The following is a 23,732-nucleotide window of genomic DNA, read 5'->3' as shown; positions in this document are numbered from 1 at the left end:
CAGAGGTGTATTTAGCAGCCATTGGTGAAATAACCTCAGGGTGAACAGATCAACTCGAAATGGAGTTTTTACGTCAGCTTGGAAGAACTGCGTCCTTCTCCAGGCACCTTTGCCATCATTTGATGAGATATGGCCAAGACCGCTGCATATTTAGGGTCTGCACCTGGCGCACGCATGTAAAGGAGTTTGAGGGTCTGTTACTAGATAGGTTAGGATGTTTGCAACTGAAAAATGTGTTAGTCCCCACCGACAAAAGCTCTTGAAGAAAGTAGTGAAAAATTATTATTAACCAGCAACTTGAGTCGTTGTGCCCGTATATAGTTTGGCTTAGCATGTTGGACCTCTTTCCTACTCCCAGTTCCTTTATCCACCACACTTCCATAGTGCATTTATGACTGTCCGAGCGCTCTTCCTGACACCATCGTCCAGAAAAAAAGTATTTTGAAATAGACGGTGATGAAAAAGGGGATTAAGACCCTAGAGTGTTCCTTGAGCTGTTTTCCAGGATGCAATTAAGGACTTCATAGGCCACAAAATCATGCTGTTAATAATAAGTGCTGAACTGTGCTATTTCTGTGGATGCCTCATTCTCAGCGACTTTTTTATCTCCAAATTTAGCTGTGTGTGTATATATAGACTATTGTATTTGACTTAGCACAAAAACAGCTGAATGGATTTACATGACATTTGGCAGGAGTATACATTATGGTGCAGCGATGATTCTTTTTGGGTACAGCAGTTAAGTAGAGCAAGTATTTTTTAAGCTAGAAGTCATTTAATTCTAGTGCTATATATCGCTGCAGTACTTTTGTCGAATTTCACAAACATTTGTGAAACTACAGCGGTACATGTCTGTAAACGTATTAATCATATATAAAAAAATATAAATACATTCCCCTTCCTATTGCCCGTTTAATTAAGTGGTAATAGCTAGGGACCTACTACTTACTTATATCTAAGGCCCTAACACTGAGCACAGCTAAAGTGTAGTAAAAACAATATGGCTACCTTTTTATTCTCTAAAAACAGCCATTACCCAATTATATACTTGCTTGTCATCGCCATGTAGAACGGTACACTGCAAAGTTATCACGGTTTACCATGGCCCAAAATATAACTAGAACCTTGCTTTATTATTGGGTTGTGGTACCCTTGTGACACTCATGGTGGTCCATGGCAATGCAATACTTAAGTCAGATTTACAACGGAATGCAAGACCATCATGCTTGGCCCTGTGTATCTTGGTAAATGCAATGCAGCGCAAATCCCTGTTTTACCTTACTCTACATACCATAATTTACATTGCTGCTAAATTTCACATACATCTATATCTGCCACGCCACTCTAGCCACACCACTATACGCTATTCCTTTCTATGCCATTCCACTCTACACCATTCCACTCTTCGCTATTACACTGTACACACGCTATTACACTGTACACAACACTAGTGTAAGCCATCCCAGTCTACATCACCCCTCTGTACGCCACTCCATTGGACGCTACTTCACTCTACACTATGCCAGTCTACTGTACGCCTCTTCACTGTACTCTATTTCATTGTACGCCACTCCACTCTACAACACTCCACTGTACACTATTCCACTGTATCTCACTCCACAGTACGCTACTCCACTCTACACCCTCTCGAGTATATGCCACTCAACTCTACAACGCTCCACTGTACCCTATTCCACTGTGCGCTATTCCACTGTATGCCACTCCACTGTTCACTACCCCACTCTATTACACTCCAGTGTATGGCACTCCACTCTACGCCACTTCATTCTACGCTATTCGATTCGACCCCACGCCAATGTACATCACTCCACTGTAAGTTTTTACACTTTAACACACACCACTGTATGACACTTCACTCTCACCAACTCCATTATATGACACTTCACTGTACCCTACTCAACTATACACTGTTACACTCTATGCCACTCCACTGTACAAAAACTCCGCTCTATGCTACTCCACTCTACGCTATTACACTGTATACAGCTCCACTCTATACCAGTCCACTCCACGCTATTACACTGTACACAACTCCTCTTTACGCCTCTTCAGTGTATTCCACTTTGCTATAAGCTACTCCAGTAAATACTACTTCACTCCGGTCCATTCCACTGTATACCATTCCACTCTATGCTATTCCACTGTAGGCTACTCCACTCTACAACAATCTAGTGTATGCCAGTTCACTTTACCTCACTCCATTCTATGCTATTTAATTGGACGCCTCTCCACTGTACCCCCCTCCACTGTATGCTATTACACTCTACCCCAGAGCGCAACCAGAGTCAAATTTCAGGGGGGGGGGGGGGGGCTAAGAAAAAATTTCAGGGGGGGGCTGAACTTCAAGTAAACGCTCCACTGTGGAGCTGCAGGGGCTCTAAGCAGGGGGGGGGGACATCAAAGCCTCATTAGAAGCAAAAGGTCTTTAAAAGACCTGTGAAGTGCTCGGGTGCGGCTGTGTGTGTGCCCAGGAGCTGTGCCACACGCGACGGGGGGGCTGAAGCCCTTTCAGTCCTATGGGTGTTGCGCGCCTGCTCTACCCCATTGCAGTGTATGCCACACCAGTATACACCACTTCACTGTACACCCCTGCGCTGAATACTACCCCACCATACGCTATTACACTTTACGCCACTCAACTGTACGCTACTACACTATACGCTATTCCACTCCACGCAAAACTTTGCCACTCTGTTTTTATGGTTGGTGTTCCCAATGATAGGTGAAGCCCCGCCCCTTATTTTCATTGGAAGGCGTCATCGTTTATGGTAAACGATGGCCTCCCATTGAAAATTAGGCTTCTTTGTTACCGCCCTTTCTCCTTTTGGGACGGCCCCTCCGGACTGGATGGCTTGGTTGACAGCTGTCGTGATGATCTTTCTTATCTTTGGAGGCGTGTAGTCCCTTCATGAAGGGCGTCGTTTTTTGGATTTTTTGCAAACATGTCACACTTGCAGCTACACTCTACGAGCAACGAAAGCTCAAGCGGATCACTCCCTTCCCCATGAGCAGTTTATGCTGCTAACGGACGCTCAGTCATGACGGATCATATTTCCATGCTAATAATCCCAGCCACCAGTCTGTCACCGCTGTAACAGGCACATCTGCTTCTAAAGAGTGTGCTAGCGCTCTTAAACTGGATAATGATTTATTAATAATAATAATAATAATAATAAAGTAATTTCTAAAGCGCCTGGTGACGCCTACCCGGCGTGTCCCTGCGCTGTGGAGAACAAGTTATCAGCAACAGACAGCCCACATCCCTCCGCCCACTAACTGCTTATAGTTTATATAGATATGTTTTCAGCAGAGTTCTAAATTTAATTTCAGATTTTTCCAGTCTTAGGGATGTCGGGAGAGCGTTCCAGTTTTTTGCCACTGCAGCTCTAAAAGAGCGACCACCGAGTTTAGCTTTTTTTACACGGGGAATCGTCAGCAGACCCATCCCCACTGAGTGTAAGGCTCTGGTTGGCTCATATCTCAGTACTAGATCCTGAAGGTAGTGTGGAGCTTTGTGTTGGAGTATTCTATGGCACATTAAGAGAGCTTTGAACATCACTCTTTTCCTGACCGGTTGCCAGTGTAGGGCCGCTAACGCTGGTTTGGATGCTGCTCTTCTAGGGAGTCTTAGAACAAGACGAGCAGCTGTGTTTTGAAGGACTTGTAAACGCTCTATACTGTGTTCTGTGGCACCCAAAAACAAGACGTTCCCGTAATCCATGCGGGATGTTACCAGCGCCTGAGTCATAATGCGTCTGGCATCCAGCGGGAGTAAATCAAGGGTGCGATTTAGTGTTTTCAGAACCCCAAAACATTTCCCCACGAGGAGACGGATGTGGCCTTCGTAGGACAGAGTGGGATCAACCCATATTCCCAAGTTTTTGGCTTCCTTACAGGGAACTGGCGTAGGACCCAGACATGTTGGCCACCAGTCTGGAGTCCAGCTCAGGTTGCTCCAACCCACAACCATTACCTCCGTTTTGGATCCATTTAATTTCAGGCAATTGTGGAAAATGACTAAAATTAGGTATCTATAAGCGGCGTTCATTTATGTTCACCTCAGCCACTGTTGAAAGTAAAGTGAAAATCGTGAAACAGTGGCCACGCCATCTTGTCCCTTTTAGGCCCCATCATGCACGTAAGTGGCAGCCATTTTGTGTGTCATGGCCTCTCTGCCCACTGCCAATAGCCTGCGTGTCTCTCCCCCTCACTCCCCGGCCTCGCAAGCATTCCCCCGCGCCCCGACACCCCCCCGGTCTCTCCTGCTTGGGCCATAAGCACACCTCTAACGCGACCCTGTCTCCGAGCCACATCCCGTGCTGAACCCCCTCGCTCTTTCATCTCATTCAAAGAACAGGCCCTTTTTGATAACCTCTTCCTCCCTGCCCGATTGTCCGGCCTGATCCCAGGCCATCACCTAGCCCAACAGATACAGTTTATTGCCCCCTACAGTAGGACCTCGCCTCACATCAAAGGAGCGGGGATTAATCAATGCTTTCGCATCCCGAAGATCCGACTGATCACACACATCCCCGTTCCCAGCGGAATGTCCAGCTGCGCGATAACCACCACATGCTGAGATCGGGGTGGGAACTCTACTGTAGATGTGTGTGGGAACGGGCCTGGACCGGGGATTCCGAGGATGTCTTTTCTGTCCTTCAAAGAAACATTACGGATGCAGTGTATGTAATAAAGCCATAAACATGTGTATAAGAGGCCAGGCCTCAGAGATGCGGTTAGAGCACCTCGAGAAGATACCCTGTTGTCTGATTTGACGTGTTCTGCTCCGTCGGAATAAACTCCTGTTTCTCGTCTTCCTGTCTCCAGCGCCTGCCTCTTTGTTTGGTAATCTCGAATGGTATGAGAGGCGGCTAACGCCGGGCAAATACTGAAGGGTTCTTGGTCGAATTCGGCCCTACCTTTTCACAATTGGCGTCCCAAACGTGGGGCCCATCAGCGACACGTGGATCCAGTGGGAGAGGTCCCAACGACAGAGTGAACGACTGCAACGATCGGGAAGTGCACCTGCCCGATAGACCCTCGTCTGGCAGCCGATCATCCGAACTTCACTGGTTCCGAGCAGACCTCTCTCTCGAGTGATCTACGGTCCTGACTGGGAACCATCAGGAGTGCCACAGCAATTACGGAGAATAGAGGACGATCAGGTGCTGGAAGCGGAAGACGAGAAACTGTCCATACGGTCCGGGTAAGGTCGTGTAACACGACAAATTGCGAATTGATTGTTTGATTGTTTGAAAATACTAGTATTACTCATTTGATTGTTTCTGAGAGATTCTCTATTTGCAAACAAGCACAGAGTCGCAATACTCTGTTTAGTCTTTGCAGATAGTGAAGGGTAGGTAACGCAGGCCTTTGCCCCCTTTGTAATCCGTCGTGCCTGCTTCCCTCTCCATTTGATTGACTGTTATCCAAGCATTTACTGTTTTGGAATTGGTTCTCTTTGGATCATTCTCTATTTGCAAACAAGCACAGAGTCGCAATACTCTGTTTAGTCTTTGCAGATAGTGAAGGATAGGTAACGCAGGCTTTTGCCCCCGTTGTAATCCGGCGTGCCTATTTTTATCCCTCATTTGATTGATTGTTTATCCGAACATTGATTGTTCGGAATTGGTTCTCTTTGGGTTATTCTCTATTCACAAATAAGCACAGAGTCGCAATACTCTGTTTAGTCTTTGCGGATAGCGAAGGATAGGTAGTGCAGACTTTTGTCCCCTTTGTAACCTGTCATGCCTATCTTCGCCCCGTTTGTTGGTAGTTGGTTCAGCCCGGACCGCTTATTAGAGGCGAACCATCCGGCTCCACCGGAGGACACCCCTAATAAAAAGGACATATATATAAAAATACGGATTAGCCGCTGTATCGTGCTAGCAAACTATAACATAAAAATCGTTAGGAAAAACAAAAGGAATCGAGCAAAATCAGTAGGCCACTGATGGGATCTTTTTGAACCCGCTAAAATAGAAACATTAGGAACAACCCCTCATGAGAAATATGAAACTAGTGAGAAGAGCCGAGCTCGACGCCATGATGGCCGCAAGACAGCTCGGCTCCGCTGCCCACCCCGCCCAAATAACGACAAACCCTATGCAAATATTATAAATATATACAACACTCCAGCAAAGTAACATATTAAAACGTTTTATTATACAACTATTTACATGGCAACCGGCTGCAACATCAACCCCAATGCATTCGCCGCCTGCTTGACGCTGTAGCAATGTTGGGCTACTTTGGGCTACTTTTTAGTTGGCTTTGGGCTATAGAAAGTCTACAAAAGCCATCAGCCAGCAAGGTAGCGTCGGTGGCGGCCTGGGGTGAAGGGCCATTGTGCGAATAGGCCGGAGGCAACCCCACGCGCCGAGGCCCGTCCCCAGATCGTCCAGAGGTGATGTCCAGCAAGTTGTGTGCGGGGGATGCCTTGCTGATGGCTCCCCCTTTTGTTGCCTGGTTCAGCCATCTCGTATATCTACGTCAGGAGATGGCGTGGGGCGCCCGCGGAGAGGCGGCGCGGACAGCCCCCTCTCTCCCCCCCTTTTCTTTTTGCAGGTTACATCGGAATTTCAGCTGAAGTATGGAGAAGACTTAAAACCGCACCGTGTTCCACGCGAGGAAAATAGGCTAGCTCTGTGAGACGGTACATTATATGTAGGAGCTATCTCTGGGAGCGTGAAAAATTGTATAGTATGAATGTGCGCATGGGCCCTGATGTGTACGGTATGAATGCGTATGTGTGGCGCACGTCTGGGTCAATAAAAGAAGGCTTTTTGTATGATTGAGGCGTTGATCGAACGGTTAATGGGATAGGAAAATTAAGCCCGAACATGGTACCTGCATGTGAAAGACGAATAATAAAAATATAGCACTTTCCTTACTTAGGAACGACTCTCTCTGGAGCTAGCGAATGGGAGAGTGGCCTACACCAGAAACTTGAAGGCTTATTTCAGTACGACGAACCCAACCCCAACCGATATCCCAAATGTACACCCAAAATAATGCGCACCAGTGAGTCAATTTATGTGCTGGCTAAATAAGAAAAGTTAAGAGTACCCCGGGTTGGGGTTCATCCAAAATCCCCCTCAGCCCAGATATTAGGGATATTGTTATTTTTTAGATTTACCCCTTCTCCTTCCACCCTCATAGAAAAGTCAGAATTGTACCACCGCACGTCCGACTGACACCCCTCCTTTACCTCAGCTTGGATCATCATTTGCTAGATGTTGGAAGACCCCACCTTGAGTATAAGCGCGACTGGACTAGTGTCCGACCAATTAAAAAGGAGTAAGTATTTTTGAAGCGAGGTTACCAACAAAAATTGTCTACTATTAGGAAGGAAGGAGAACAAAGAGCTCGACCCCCAAAATGAATTAAAGGGAATACTGAGAATACGCAACATGCATGACAAAGTCCTTTTGCCCAAAATAGCTCTGTGTTCTGTCTTAGGTTTCCGTACTTGATGTATGTACTGTCGCACCCTATCTGGTATTTGTGTGTACGTAAACTATGAATTTATGTTTTCCCTCAGCTTGTGTTTTATACGTGAAACCGACCCGTACTGTTCTATATGTGTGTGCACTGAATAACCTATTATTATACACGTTTCTCTCTCTCTCTCTCTTTATGTTGTACGTGTACTAATAGCCTATTTGGTGCACACAACGCTCTCTCCCTCTGAGGGCTCCCTTGCTCCCTTTAAAAAAAAAAAAAAAAAAATGACGACACTGTACCTCGCCGGTACAGGTATAATTGGCTTTAGACACGACAGTGTTTGAACAAATTGACAGAAACAAAACGATCGTATTTTGCCATATTACTACCTCTCCTTTCTGTAAAATGATGGAACTTAATTGGCTGAGAAAGAAAGGACAGGTAAGACGACTAATGTCCCCTAATCTGACCCTTAAAAGGGAACTATATGTCAGTGGCTTTTGTTTTAGTGCTTTAGTAACACCACCCTCATCATTTGGATTACCACCGCCCATTGCACAAAAGTAAAATGTCCGAAACGTCCCCGTTTTTCCAGAATGGTCCCAGTTCTGTAACCAGCCATCCCAGAAAATCTTAAAGACTGTAGCTGATGACCTTGTTTTTTAAAGATAAATCGTCCTAAAACTGATAGAAGTTAGCCGTTGTTTCCAGAAAAGATTTAATTGACAAACAAGCCGCCAGGTTTAAAATTCGCAATGTATGTAAGTTCTTACTGAGCGTTCTGTAGTTCTCTGCTAAGGAACGCACTCGTAGCTTGAAGTAAGATCGTAGTCCTTCTCCCAATTTTGTGAAATGTCCCTAGTTGTTTTTACTTTAAGATTCCGGTCATCCTAGATATAAGTTGTATGGACATCGCAAGTCTCTCATTGACTAATGAAGTAGCTAGGTTGTAAAGGATGATGCAGAAATTAGAAGAATGTTTATAAAAAAATTATTCGAACCAAAGTGAAAGGAATGTTGTAGTAAGCCCTGCTGAAAGAGTCCCGAAACCAAAATGTTTAGCTGAAAGTAAGGAACATCGACAGGATGGAACAATGCTTTGCCTGTGTACTTTATGGTAAACAATAGTTAGGAAGGGTACCTGTATGCCCATGATAATAGCACATCACACTTTTATGGATTAGCAGACCTTGAAGAAAAATATAGCTCAACAGGATTTGTTTTAGAAAAACACGAGTCTCTACTGGAGGAGCCGGTTTGAATTCGATGAACCATGTAATTGTTGGATATCAGACTTCTTGCCACGCTCGCGAATATAACAGGAATAAACACCAGACAGACATGATGTTTGAAAATAGAAAGATACTTGCAGACCTGCACCACAGCAATGATGCATGAGTTAACAGCATACACCGATGTAAGGGTTACTAAGCATCCACCCTATCGTGACCAATAAACGTTTCCCCAACTACTTGGGGTTGGGAGAGAAATTAAAGTGTGTAAACTTCTTCCCCTGCCAGTTTTCTAAGACTTTGTACTCATTTAAAGATAACGTGCGGTCGTCGGAGGAGAGGGGCCGGACGTGACGCACAGTCTGGCTGCAGATCGGGGAATATCTATGACCTCGACCAAGGTGGAGCCACAGAGCAAAGAGTTGCGGGACAAGGCACCATTCTCAACGTGGAAAGTGAAGGAAAGAAGGGCTGTCCAGGAGCCCCTGCATGTTGATGAGCCCGTGCCGAAAGTCCCAGCCCATTGTGCCCGATTGATGGGCCCACTTGCTTGAAATTTCTGCCCTCCTTGGTCCGTTTCAGACCTGATCCCACTCCACCCTCTTTTCCCTCGTCCTCCCGAAGCACGCTCCCATCACCCCTTTTTCCATATGGAGTTTTTGAACTTGACTTAAAGAAGAAACACAGCACAAAAGATAGAATAGGGTTTGTCCCGAAAGAAGAACGGAATACGGGTACCCCGACTAAAGTACCTATGGTAGATTAGTTAGGTAACAGGACAAACAGGACTGTGGTCCGAGAGCAAAGAGTGGCCACACCCTGCAACGCGAAATCTGAATCCGAGCTGGACGCATAGCTCCACTGCCGGTGCTCAACAGTGCCAACGAAAGAAGAAGAACAATGAGAGCCTACCAGTGATGGCTCGCTGTAATAAGACACTGGAAAGACAAACCCTTTTTTTTTTACATTGCCACCCCTTGACTGCCCCTTGTATTAAGTTGAATTCCTCTCCCAACCGCTTTGTATTGATTATCACCCAATTGAGCTTTCGAAACCTTACATCGGTCACTTTCAACTGTACATGGATAACTAAGAAGGCGTTAACTCTGTATCTTGATGATTGTAGAACACCAGTTATGCACATGAACATGCTGTCTAGTTTTGACCCCCATGGAGTCCAGACCGCAAGTGATAATAGCCCTTATCCTGCCAGAACACTTTTTGTATGACATCATGTTTGTATTCGAACAAATCTCCTACATCGTCTAATGTAATGTCCCCACCTCCAAGGTCTAACGTACGACACAGCTAATGTAATTTTCTATGCACTGTCTCCCCGCCCATCACATTGACTACATATGGTTATGTACGATTCTGTCTGCATTGATAGCAGAATTATTTCCATCTGCCTGTAATACATATGGGCTACCAAAGCGAATTGTATAACTAATGTCAGCTTGTACATCCTCACCTGTGACATGAACAGGAATGAACTAACTTATGATAAAAACTGGGGACTGTGGAAAATGACTAAAATTAGGTATCTATAAGCGGCGTTCATTTATGTTCACCACAGCCACTGTTGAAAGTAAAGTGAAAATCGTGAAACAGTGGCCACGCCATCTTGTCCCTTTTAGGCCCAATCATGCACGTAAGTGGCAGCCATTTTGTGTGTCGTGGCCTCTCTGCCCACTGCCAATAGCCTGCGCCTCTCTCCCCCTCACTCCCCGGCCTCGCAAGCATTCCCCCGCGCCCCGACACCCCCCCGGTCTCTCCTGCTTGGGCCATACGCACACCTCTAACGCGACCCTGTCTCCGAGCCACATCCCGTGCTGAACCCCCTCGCTCTTTCATCTCATTCAAAGAACAGGCCCTTTTTGATAACCTCTTCCTCCCTGCCCGATTGTCCGGCCTGATCCCAGGCCATCACCTAGCCCAACAGATGCAGTTTATTGCCCCCTACAGTAGGACCTCGCCTCACATCAAAGGAGCGGGGATTAATCAATGCTTTCGCACCCCGAAGATCCGACTGATCACACACATCCCCGTTCCCAGCGGAATGTCCAGCTGCGCGATAACCACCACATGCTGAGATCGGGGTGGGAACTCTACTGTAGATGTGTGTGGGAACGGGCCTGGACCGGGGATTCCGAGGATGTCTTTTCTGTCCTTCAAAGAAACATTACGGATGCAGTGTATGTAATAAAACCATAAACATGTGTATAAGAGGCCAGGCCTCAGAGATGCGGTTAGAGCACCTCGAGAAGATACCCTGTTGTCTGATTTGACGTGTTCTGCTCCGTCGGAATAAACTCCTGTTTCTCGTCTTCCTGTCTCCAGCGCCTGCCTCTTTGTTTGGTAATCTCGAATGGTATGAGAGGCGGCTAACGCCGGGCAAATACTGAAGGGTTCTTGGTCGAATTCGGCCCTACCTTTTCACACAATGTGCGTCCATCCATTCTGCTAATGCTTGCATGCAAGCCTTAAAATTGGATGCCGCCTTTGATGGTCCTTGAGACAGAGAGATCAGCAGTTGGGTGTCATCTGCGTAGGAGACCAACTCTATTCCATACGCTTGCACCACTTCGGCCAGGGGGGTCATATACAGATTGAAGAGAGTTGGACTCAGGGCAGAGCCCTGAGGAACCCTCTGTTCTAAGGCCATCTCTGCTGATCTACAAGCGCCTCGTTGTACCTGAAAGCTTCTACCTGTGAGGAAGGACTTCAGCCACCCCAGTGCGGACCCCGTGACACCCGCTTTGACTAGGCACTGTAGTAAGATGGAATGAGCTACTGCGCAAATGCCGCACTGAGGTCAAGCATCACCAAAGCCATGGTGTTGCCGGCATCTGCCCCACGTCTCAGGATTTCAGTAGCTCTCAGGAGGGCCGTCTCTGTCGAGAAGCCCGCTCGAAAGCCCGACTGAGAAGGGTGCAAGATATTAGCTTTTTTTAAGTGTGTCATTAATTGACAATTAGCCACTTTCTCCGCCACCTTGGCTAAATACGGGAGCAGAGAGATAGGTCTCAGATTCTCCAGTGTGTCATGACTTATGTTAGGTTTTTTCTTTATGGGACGCACAATCGCTTTTTTCCAATCCTCAGGGAGCTTTTCCGTCGAAAAGGAGATCTGGAGTATATGTCTGATGTACGGTTCTAAAACCGAGATGCTAACTCCCATCACCCTAGGAGGGGCCGGGTCCCTAGGGGGACCAGATTTGATCCCCTGACAGAGGCTACACAGCATCTCTGGGGAAGGAACCGAAAAGAGTTTCAATCCCCCTTCTGTGTTGTCTGCAGCTCTGGTTACTTCGAATTTTGTTCCATCCTCTGGTTTATTGGAGAAGGTAGCATATATATTTCTAACCTTTCCTGCAAAGTACTCAGCTATTTTGTTCGACTCTGCTACCGAGTCACTATCATGAGTGCTTGGGGTTTGTGCCACCGAGATCTCTTTAAAAAATTTAAAAGCTCTTTTGATGAGTTTTCTGCCTCCCCAATACGTTTTTTATAATGGGTGGCTTTAGCTCCACGTACCATCATTTGATACTTTTTCTGCGCTACCTCGTAATTTAATTTACTCAGAGGGCAGAAGTCTGTCCGCCATCTCCGTTCCATTTTTTTACAGACCGATTTAGCCGCTTGTAGATCGGATGTAAACCACGGAGCAGATTTCCTGGCTCTGTTCCCTATCTTAGCAAGATACATCGGGCTGCCTTATCAAGGGCCCCGAGAATGCGCTCTTCTAACCTTTTAAGTGCGCCTTCACAGTCGTCACCCCCCGGTGGACCCCCTTCAAGCAGCAGTTCGTTGAATGTATCTTGTGAGAATTGTTTCCATTTGCGGCGGGGGTATCTCTGATTCTCTACTCTACGAGTGCCATTGGTTGAGATTATAATTTTAAAAGGGACCAAGTAATGGTCTAACCACGGGACAGGAAGGGGTATATCAACCCTTACTCTATCCCAGCTACAGAATACCGGATCTAATAGATGGCCCTGTTTGTGGGTGGGGGTACTATTTTTTAGATCGATATGTAGTGCCAGTAGGTCTAGCCTTAGATCTATCGCTTCCTTGTCCTGCTCATCTTCAAGATGGATATTGAGATCTCCCAATACCAGAAGTCTGCTCTTTCTAGTTGCCAAATGAGCAATACCCTCCACCAAACTAGTTTTAAAATTCTTTAGCCCACCTGGGGGTCTATAGACAAGAATTCCCGACACAGAATACTGGGGCCCGAGTTTAAGAGAGAAACAGCCCGCTTCACAGTTTTCTATATTTAAGGGCTCTAAGGTGCATTCCATCGGAGATTTGATAACAATGGCAATTCCCCCTCCTCTTCCTTCACTCCTATCTATTCTGGCCAGGGAGTAGGCCGGCGGGATAGCTTCTATTATCTCTGGGTCTGAATGTTCCCCTAACCAAGTCTCCGTTAGGAAAAGAAAGTCAAGTTTCTCATCCAAAAGGAGATTCCAAATCTGACTGCTATGTTTACTTAGTGACCTGCAGTTAAGCAGACCTCCCTGGACACTCTTATGGCCTGTCCCGCTATCCGGTTCCCTTTTACCTTTAAAGGAGCATAAGGGACAGTCTCGGATTGTAAGAGCTTCCATAGAGTGCCAACAGGGCTCCTCCCTGGGGGGACGTAATTTTAACAGTTCCTGTTTACCATACTGAATGTAGGTTTGCTTGGTTGGTGCAGAGATCCTGGCCCTGGGCCCCGTCCGGTCGCAGACGGGCGCAGACGGGCTTAACTTTGGCGCGACTTCGGTGCGCCTCCGTCGCGCCTCCGTCGCGCCCGCTGCACGCGTCCGCTGCGCGGACGCTGCCCCACACACATATGTAGGAGCTAAGGGCGGGACTGGGAGGGGCGACTAGAGCGCTGACCTGCCTGCTCTGGGCCCGGAAGTGTTGGGCTCCTCCTCACCCTCCGCAACAAACGCCCAGAATGGACGCGGCGGACCGAGGCGGGAGTGCAGTAGGTGAGTGTCTCCCTGAGGAACCCTTAGTCAGCCCAGAAGTGTAATGGACAAAGTTTTATATGAAATATTCCCAGCTCGAGTGCAAATAAAACGTTTGCGCCTGCTAATCTCAGATGCTCACACCATGTATGTTTAAAATAGCATACAATCGCTAGTGCATTAAAAATATAAACGTTCTCAAATCAACGCCCACAGTGCGATACATGCAGCTCCCAAGCGCATCGAGTCTGCCACTGCCACTGGCTTCCTCGTCATTAAGCGGTTGGCATCCGTCAGAGCTCTGCATTCCGGTGCTTGCAGCTTCGGATTTCCGCCTGTGAACAATGGCTAGGGTGACCAGGCGTCCCGGATTTGCCCGGACAGTCCCTGTTTTTCGGCAGCTGTCCCGGCAGATTTCAGGAATTTAAGCTCATGTCCCGTTTTTTTTAGAGGGTCGGCTGAAAAGGGTGGGAGGTATTTTTTTATGTTTCGCAAAGCAGGGATAGTTAGCAGCTGGTATAGGTGTCTTTAAAGGCGTATGGGTTCACCAAAGTGTACTAACATTTCAGTGAGGGGTGTCAGTGAGGGATGTTCAAGTAGGAAGGCACTTTCAATGACTGTAGAGTGCCAATTAGTTTATTCACAATGGGTATCTCCTAGGGTCTCTTATACAAGGGCTGGCTATTAAGCTGGTTGGTTATATTGAGTTCTATTGTGAGGTACAAACTGGACAGTGCCTTCGGCGTTCTGCAATTGTTGGGTCTCATGATACCAAACAATACTAATGGATTTATAGTCAGGATTGTTAGCGTCATTGTTAATACAACCAAGCATCTTACAAGGTTTGCCTGCTGTAAAATGTGCAGATAGGTGAAGAAATTCAAAGACTAGGGTACAAAACTATACATAAGATGGAAGGGCAAATTACTCTACCCTTTATGTTCTGCCTGCACGTGAGGGATATTATTATCTTTCAGAGTGAAAACCACATTTAAACAGACAAAACATTACAGGGCACATTTTTGTTGGAGTCAGGATGGTTAGACAGAGATCCCATCAACCTAGTTAATGTTTGCTCTCTATTGTGGATTCAGACATGTTTTTCCTTCGATAATGTCTTGCTGTAGCAAGTTCAGATACAACTCCAAATTGTGGGGTAGCAATTTTACCTAGGTTCTTGAGCGATTATTGGGTACATAATTCCTTCCAGTTAATGCTCACCATGTTCCTCACGGGCCTCTAATTTCTTGCAATCACAACTGAAGATTTGTAGGATGTGAGATATGTTCCAAGGCCTCCATCCAGATGCCAGAAAAAAACTATTTTTACTCAATGTCTAATGACTGAATATAGAATACGAGTGAGGGGACAGTGTACCCGGGAAAGACATTGTCCAGTCATAGCCTCCTGCTGCTCACTCTTCACTAGTGGATCTCGAGGACAAGATTACCAGCATGGCATATCAAGTGAGTAATGATGAAGGACTTAGACTTCAAATGTACCATAAGAGACACAATAATAAATTACGTTGATGAGTACCCTGGGTCAGTAGGCAGCACAAACTTTAAATGGGAAGTGTTCAAAGTTGTAATACATACAGCCTGTATTGGTACGATGAATGGGCCCACAAAACCAACCTCTCAGATATTTGTGGGCTTGAATATAAAATGGACTTCTAAGATTCAAAACACAACAGGCTGGTTACTCTGGTAAAAGTGGGTATCTTTTAAAGGGAGAACACCATGATATGGAATATGTTGCCTGGACTGCTGCACCTACACCTTTAGACAACATCATGAGAGTGATTAGCCCATTAGAGTTCTCAACTGGCTACTGTGTAATGTCAATAAGAGAATAATGATCACTGTCAGTGGACATGGTTCTTTCGTCCCCTTGCAAATTCAGATCCATGCAATGTTTCTGCATAGTATCACCACTATACCATCAGCCCAGTTATCCCATCCAGAGCATATCGACACATTTTTGGAGAAACACCATTTTCTCTGCCTTGCTTGAACACAATGAGCAGACTTAGAGATGCCACTAAAATTGAACGAGATTAATGCGGTACTCAGAGAGATTGGAAGAAAGAAGAGTCCTGAAAGGATGTTGATTGAATTCTATGACATCTACTTAGATATTTTAGGCCAACGATCACTGAAAATATAACGATATAAAAGCTCAGTTGTCACACTCCTAAATTCTGTACTGGAGGTAATTACAGTGCTGCTACTCAAACATTAGCCTTGGCTCTGCGTGCTTTCAGGAAAAATAAGGATTCACGCATAACCAAATATAGAACAGAGATGAACAGCTCAGTGATGGCAAACTGCGTAGATTGATTTGCTCTCTTTGGGGATCTGTGGCTTTTGTTTTTAAATAACAAACAGGGCCAGATGCATCAAAGGGTTTTACCCATTCTGTGTCTATGGGAAAACGTGTTCATACATATGGTACTTAATGCCCTTTTTTCTAGGGAGGAACTAAAGGTTGGCCTGAGTGTTCCAGATCTCTAAATCTGCTATTTGGCTTCATAGTTGCAGTGTGTGGTCTAATAGATGTCATAGGAAAGTTCTTGTGAAAATGCCTTGTTTGCGAAATAGGACTTGTGTAGATGACGAACACGTCAGAGGTCTTTTTTTCTTTGAAGCGGCTTCCACCATTATGTTAGAAGTTGCGTCTTGGAAAAACAAACAGAGATGACATGGGGTACCATGGGGGCACGGGGGGGCTGCTGTTACTTATGTCCATGGACAGACCTCTTAAGCTGAGGTCCATTTGTGGCAAACGCATAGGGAATGCCTGTGCAATGTCAAAAACATGTTTCCGGAACCTCTAAACCAAGCGAGATAAACAAGATAAGAGTGGACAGGATAACTATTATTTTTGGCTGACGTTTCATTTCCACCCTCAAATGATACCTGCATATTAGATAGATGCTGAATTTGTTGTCTGTATACCACAAAATAACATTTAAACTCTTGTGCTGTATTTTGTCTGCTAATGTTGTAATGTGCACTAAAACGTGGATACACCTTCCTCTGGATGTTGAATGTGAGGCCACTCTTTTAACTTTTAGGAAAGTGGTCAAATCGGATTTATTCCTACAAAATGCTTGGCCTGCTCCCTGTATCAGTAGCATCTTGCTACAAATAGCTGGAATCCAATTTGTGGTGACACAAGTAGTCAAAACATAAATCAAGAGCTAGAAATAAAGGAACACTTGAAAACAAAACCTGCCCTTATTGCTACTGATCCTGATCTATGTGTGTATGTAAATCGTGTCTTTGTCTTGCACTGTAATGCATTTTCTGTATTAGAGAATGCGCCTGGAGTACGACTCAAGGGCAATGTCAGGATCAAATAATGTAGATCCAGGATGAGGCAGTGATGAATAAGAAATCGAGGTACCAGGGCTTTGGTTTTCCAGCAGAATGGTGGTAGTAAGTGTCAATGATCAAACAGGCATTGAAAATCCAATAGGTCTCGCCTTTGATTAAGTTAAAGCCATTTGCTTTGCTAACGTATTGTGTAGCAAAGCAAATGGCTTTAACTTAATGAAAGGCAAGACCTATTGCATTTTTAATGCTTGTTTTAATTACTCACGGGAATCTCGAAACGAATGCACACAGCATCGTTTAATAACTCTTCGTTCACATATTAAGCAGGTATCAACACATATGCCACAATGACAGCTCCCGACTGCTCCACGTGGCACACCCCGAACCACTGCATTAAGAAGCTGCAGTGCTGATCCTCCGAGCTAGCAACAATTCCCCAAATTCGTGTGCGCCTGCTTGACACCTCGCATCCTTCCTAGCATTCTGTTGTTGAGGGCCCAAGGACAAACGGCTGTTAAACTGCAATTTCTATTAAACCCGCCTGAAGAGGAAAACAGGAACCCCCATAGATTTTCCAACTAAACGTTAAGATATAAAGTATAACCAAATTCGTAAAGAACATAGATCAACAAGTATTTTGCTCATATAGCGCTCACATTTCAACGACGCCGATAGAACTTTGTAGCGCCACCATAAGGATGTTATTAAAGTGCAGACAAATAGTTACCGCCGAATCGAGTTAAAACCCCTCTGTCTGATATGAACGGCACCAGCCCTTACCCACAGCGGAAGCTTTGGCGGGCCTGGGACCACATGTTAGTATCTGGCGCCATCTAGTGGTTTAAGGCATGTTTACCCGCCATGAATAAATAGGGTAGGCGTTTATAGCCCTTTGCTGGGCCCGGAGCCAGGAAGAATAGTGCCTCAGTGGTGTAACACAGGCCCCTGCGGCGTGGAGGGAATGTCAACCCTTTAGAGGGGCCCCATGCTACCCCAGGCCAAAGAATACCTATGAGATATGAGAGACTCAGGGACTCCTTCACATTTTGGGGTGTGGGTGGGGGGTAGGACTTTATTTTATTTCTTATTTATTTTTTTTGCAGAGTTTTATATAGCGCGAACTAGACCCGAACCGAATCAGGTATCAGAGCGCTTTACATAGCACCAGTTACGTTACATGAGGACACACTTTCATTTTTAGGCACGGAGAGATTAAGTGATTTGCCCAGAATCACAGGAGGTTTTTGGCATCGTTACCGAGACTCGAACACAGATCCCCAGGTCCGAGGTCAAGCGCCTTAGCCGTTAGGCCAAGTAGGATGAAAAAACTGGGGAGGGGGGTCTCTTAAAGGGGTGTGGCCAATGTTATTAATGGGGTGGTTAGAAGCACAAGCTAAACATCTGCGTTTAGCATAATGTGCCAACTTACTTGTATTTTGCTGTTTCTGTCATTGAATCCAGATATATGATACAAGTAATATACCTAAAAAAAAAAAATCAGGACTATTGGGGTTGTCAATGGTTGTTAGTTGCATAAGATTAATAAGCACCAATTATGTCTTTTTTATAAAATTGAAAAAAACTTCCACTTGAAGCTCTGGTGACACCTCGGCGATGTTGCTGCTCCTGAGTTTCAAAAAGAGAAGGAAAAACCAGAGAGAAATTGACTCTCTTTATAGGATTTCCCTTTCCCATACAACGCTCACCTGGCATGACATCATGCCGTAACTTATCCACTAGTGAGAAGTGAGCAGTGTGAGCACGTGCACATCAATGTGCCTGCTGTCACTGCAGTCCGGGAAAAAACGGAGCGCCTATGCCAGGGCACAAAACAGAGCTCGATAGAGACCCGTTTCGAGGCACCCTTTAAAAAACTGCTGGTGCGACCCGGCCCTCTTAAAGCCCTAGGGGAGGGGGGGGGGGGTCATCGTTTTACGTTGACTCTTCCACTTTAGGTGGACTTTGGAATGAAAAGGTAGGACTGAGAACCCACTTTGTGAAATGTGGCCTCGTTTTTGTGATTACACCGTCTTCCTCACCACATCTCACTTTTAACTCCCATGTTATTAATCTTCTCCCTTCTACTGATCTTTCCGAAGCAGCTCAAGTGCAGCGTCAGAATGCTATGATGCCACCACACTCTGTTCAACGCCTACATAGCCCCACTTTCCAGCATCATCCATGCCCACGGAATCAACAACCTCTCCTATGCGGATGACACCCAGCTCTTAGTCTCCCTCTCCCACGGGACACTAAACACTCGGACCAGTTTCTCCAACTGCCTGACTGAAGTCACCAGATGCAAGAAAATCAACTGCCTCAAGCTCAACACAGACAAGATGAAAGTAGTAATCTTTGGCAAATAAAGGAATATGCCTCTCAGTATTATTTTTGTGCAGGAATGTGCCCTTTCCAGTACAAAAACAATGCTGCATGCACCACAGGCACCCTTGTTTGGGGCTAGTCAGTCAAAACGGCACCAAAACAAATACAAAGACAGCAATGCGCCATATTCTTTTAAATATGGTGCAATACTGTCCTTTCCATGTCACGCAGCGCAGCAGGGTGACTTGCTGTGCTGCGTTGCGCTACTTTCCCATAAATATGGGCCTTAATCTTGATTAATCTTGTTTTTGATGCTACTGGGTGCTGCTCATGTTTATATGTTATGAAAGGAAAGGTGCTTCTGATGTTTGTCTTTTTACTGTCTCTATGTTTGTGTGCATCTGATGTTTATGTTGTGCCAATCCAGTCAAAAGGTAAAAACATAGCATGTGTTTAGGAGTAGGTGCTTTATGGATTCTTACAGCATCATCATCATCATCATCATCATCATCATCTACGCACCTCCTCCCCTGGAGATTGTGGTCATCAACCATTCGCAGCCTGAGCTGTGCTTCACTCAGCCTTCAATCCCACTTGTTCGAGAAGAGGCGACGTGCCACCCGTTGAAGGTCACCTTCAACATCCCGCCACATTACCAAGGTTGAAGACAGCTGGCCGACTGAAGCTAGAATGTGATACAAAGCAGGAGCATGACGCACTGCTATCCACCTTTTTCAGGGGCGGCGACAGACGAAACAGCGCAGCCCAGAACTGAGGCCAAAGGAGGTTAAAGGTTGGAGTGACATAGCAGGAAGTAGGAGCCACCACGAAGACTAGTAGTCATGTGACATGTACATGAATCAGAGAGTTTACAAATACCTCCCTGAAAGCGTCCACGACAGTCACCATCTCAGTCAGCTTTTCCTTTACATGGATTGCCATAGAAAGTTCTGATATAAGGCACATTTGTTCACTAAGAAACTGCTTCATAAAAACGTTCTACTGACAGTCAGATTTATGCAACGCGCAGTTATTATTACTCAACAATAACAATGTATGCCTTTGTGGGTGAGCTCACGCCACCGCCCTCTGACAGACCGCCCAAAGCAACGGCTGACCATTGAGCACAAACAGACCAGCGGGTCACCTGTGCCAACCCAGGGTTGTTTGAAGTCAAAGCACGCGTCACACGGTGTGTTGTACTGCCCGGCTGTGGAAGAGCACCTTCCCCACTCGTGAATACTGCTGTACACCACGTGCTCCACTTCAACAAAGGTGAAAGCAAATCTAAGTGCAATATTGATCCATCCTGCAGGGACCGAACGGGCCTTCGCGGTGCATGTATGGACTGCACCTTCCCCCTGGAAAAGGGCTGTCACACGGTCCCTGGCTTCGGAAAGGTCTCTAGCGCAGCAGAGGCGGCCTTAGGCATGTGCAAGCTGTGCACCTGCACAGGGCCACCAAACCCCAGGGACCACCAAGCCAATATATATCCTTAATATAATAATCCTCTGAGGATGGATACATATTTGCGTGGCGGCCCCTGGCAGGGATTTGGTGGTCTGTTCCACTTCCAAACACCCTGACCCCCCTCTTCACTGGCCTCCGCACTCCACCCCGCCCGGACCCCGTCTTCCGGGGCCCCCTACCTACGCTCCCTGCCCAGAGCCGCCATGAGCCTAGAGCCGCCCCTGAGCGCAGACATCACTGCCCCCACCCTGGACTCGGGATCTCTTCCCCAGGTCAAGGCAGGGGTCAGATGGGCAGGGTCTACCCGGGGACTGGAAAGACACTCCAACACAGCTCCAGTCCGATCTAAAGAGACGGAGCGCACCCATCTGCTTTGGGAAGGGCCCTGGCATCCTAGAGGATGCAGGTACTGTCAGGTTCCTCCTCAGCGGAGCCCTGGCTGCCTGCTCGGAACCGGATCGTGACCTCACAGAATCGCCAGAACCCACAAACACCAGCCTACCCTGCAGTGACGTGGTTTGCTGACCTCACTGTTCTCTTCTGGAAAGAGGGATGGTACTCCGGCTCCCATTAGATTGTAAAGCCTGCCTTTCCCTGGTGCTGTTGGTTCACGCTGACAGTCATCCGTGGGAGAGAAGGGTACACGAGGATCCAAGATCCAAGGGATCCCTCTCTGCTCCGGCCAAGGCACCTGGAGGGAAGATGCGAAGAGTGCTGGTGCCGCTGCACCACAGCAACAACGCGATATTGTTGGCGCTTAGTTGCCACCGTAAGAGCACATTCAATTTTTCACACAGTTGTCCCTGACAGAGCCAACGGGGCATCTTCTCGAAACCGCCCAGCCTCCTGGCTAAACAAACTCTACCAGGCGGGCAGCAAATGCCATAACTTTAAAGCGATCTTTGCCACAGAGCAAAAGCGTCTCTGCTGTGTTCAGTCATCGAGCCCCGAGTGGTTCTTTATAACTCACCAGGAATTAAAAAACAAGCGCGGTCCCGAGCCGCAGCCGGAGTATGGGGATCTCTTATCTTTATGGGGCCATGTTTTTAAACACATGACGAGAGGAAAGGAAAAGAGAGAAACACATGTGTGGCGACAAGAGAGTCGTGATAGCTAAGACCCAATTGAGAAACTGGTCAAACCAGATCCAGCACGCATAGTTTGTGGATAACCATCAAACAAACCAGGTGATTGGTCCTATCATTTGGCGGTCCACACTGTGACCTGGCAGGTCCTTCGATCATCAGGACCTCATGCCACACAGTCAAAATAAGTACTGGATGCGGTCTACAGTAAACACAGAACCCCCAATTGTTGGTCTGATTGTGATAGTTAGTGATGAAGAAATAAGAAAACAGTTGCTGGGTCTTAGCTATCACGACTCTCTTGTCGCCACACGTGTGTTTCTCTCTTTTCCTTTCCTCTCCTTAGACATAGTTATATGGTGACTGTAGCACCCACTGACATAGAGATAGTTCTGCCAGTGTTTGCCAGCAAGATGCTTGGCTTATAGACCTCCTGGGTTCTTGTTTGTTATTTCATATGTGGTTGCTGGGAAAATGAACCAAGAGTAGGTCTTTAAACTATTGCCTTTGACCCTATTCTCTCTGTTTGTTTTTTGGTTTAAACACATGACCCCAGACAGCCGTGAAGCAGGCCACCGAGTCCCGATCACGAGCCAAAGGGAGGCAACAAAAACACCTCATTTTCAATTGCAGGCCACCGTTTAACATAAACGGTGATGCTGGCCAATGGGAATGAGGGGCAGGCTTAAATCCCTCTTCTGAAAATCCTCTCCTACAAAATCTCTCGTGGAGGCGGAGCAGGGCGTCGATTCACGACGGCGGAGTGAGAACCATCCTTGCACAGACAAGGATTCTCGTAGCAGAACTATTGTCAGTGTTCTATGTCACATGGATCCAATCAAAGGTGCAGAAGTCTTCAGAGAACTGCACCCGTATCTTACACAACTTGGTGTGAACAGTGCCAGTAGATGGCAGATTGTAAGGAATTGCATGGATTTGTTCCATTTCCTGCTTCCCCAAAAGGGCCTATTTCCAGGGCATAAGGAATTTTGGGCCGATTTAGAGTTTGTCGGATGGTTTACTCCATCACAATGTGATGGATAGCCTGTCCTTATCACAAGTGCCATTTGATATAATCACAAACTCTGTTGCCTCTGCACTACAACAAGTTAAAGAGAGCTATGTAACAGCAGTGTAAATTTACTATAAGACAAATAATGTATGCATCATTCTTTAAGCAGGTTAAGAAACTCTTTGAGAAAATCACAGATCATTCCGTCGACTGTGCGACAATTAGGAAAGTCTTTTCTTGAAGTCACACTTCTGTTTATTTGTTCCAAATATCAGCCTGATATTTGGAACAAATAAACAGAAGTGCGACTTCTGTAAATACATTTACACTGCTGTTACATAGCTCTCTTTAACTTGTTGTAGTGCAGAGGCAACAGAGTTTGTTTTTGTCCAGTAGACTACCTTGCTAGTCCACGCTGAGCGGTTCAGAGGTATTTTCCGCTCGCCTCATTGCCCAACTGATTACTATCATTTGTTACTACTCATGCGGATTACAGGATAGTGCGCCCAGTAATTTTGGAACAATCTAAAAAACCTCATAGTCGTATATCTGCCATTTGATATAATGCCCTTGTGATACAGCAGACGGGATATCCGTCACTTTTATGATGGAGTAGCCCACCACCAACTCTGAATCAGCAGATGGGATATCTGGCACCCTTATGATGGCGTAGCCCATCCACTGAACACTAAATCAGAACCTTAATCACCATAGACAAGTGAGGCTAATTTAGAGTTTGGCAGAGAGTTACTCTAGCGCCACGCCAATGGAATATCGTCGTCAGCAATCATAAGATCCACCTGCCTGATTTACAGATGGGTGGACTCTAAGTACGTCTGT

General features: G+C 46.2%; 1 protein-coding gene across 3 annotated transcripts in view; it reads left to right on the top strand.

The window, feature by feature from the left end:
• The window catches only part of QRICH2 (glutamine rich 2), a 418,913-nt gene that overhangs the window by 255,286 nt on the left and 139,895 nt on the right, over positions 1 to 23,732 (top strand). The gene's annotated exons all lie outside the window — the stretch shown is intronic.

Source organism: Lissotriton helveticus, chromosome 7 (assembly GCF_964261635.1).
Source record: "Lissotriton helveticus chromosome 7, aLisHel1.1, whole genome shotgun sequence".
Classification (NCBI taxonomy): domain Eukaryota; kingdom Metazoa; phylum Chordata; class Amphibia; order Caudata; family Salamandridae; genus Lissotriton; species Lissotriton helveticus.
Note: the sequence above shows the minus strand (reverse complement) of the source record. Positions and strands in the feature narration are given on the sequence as shown.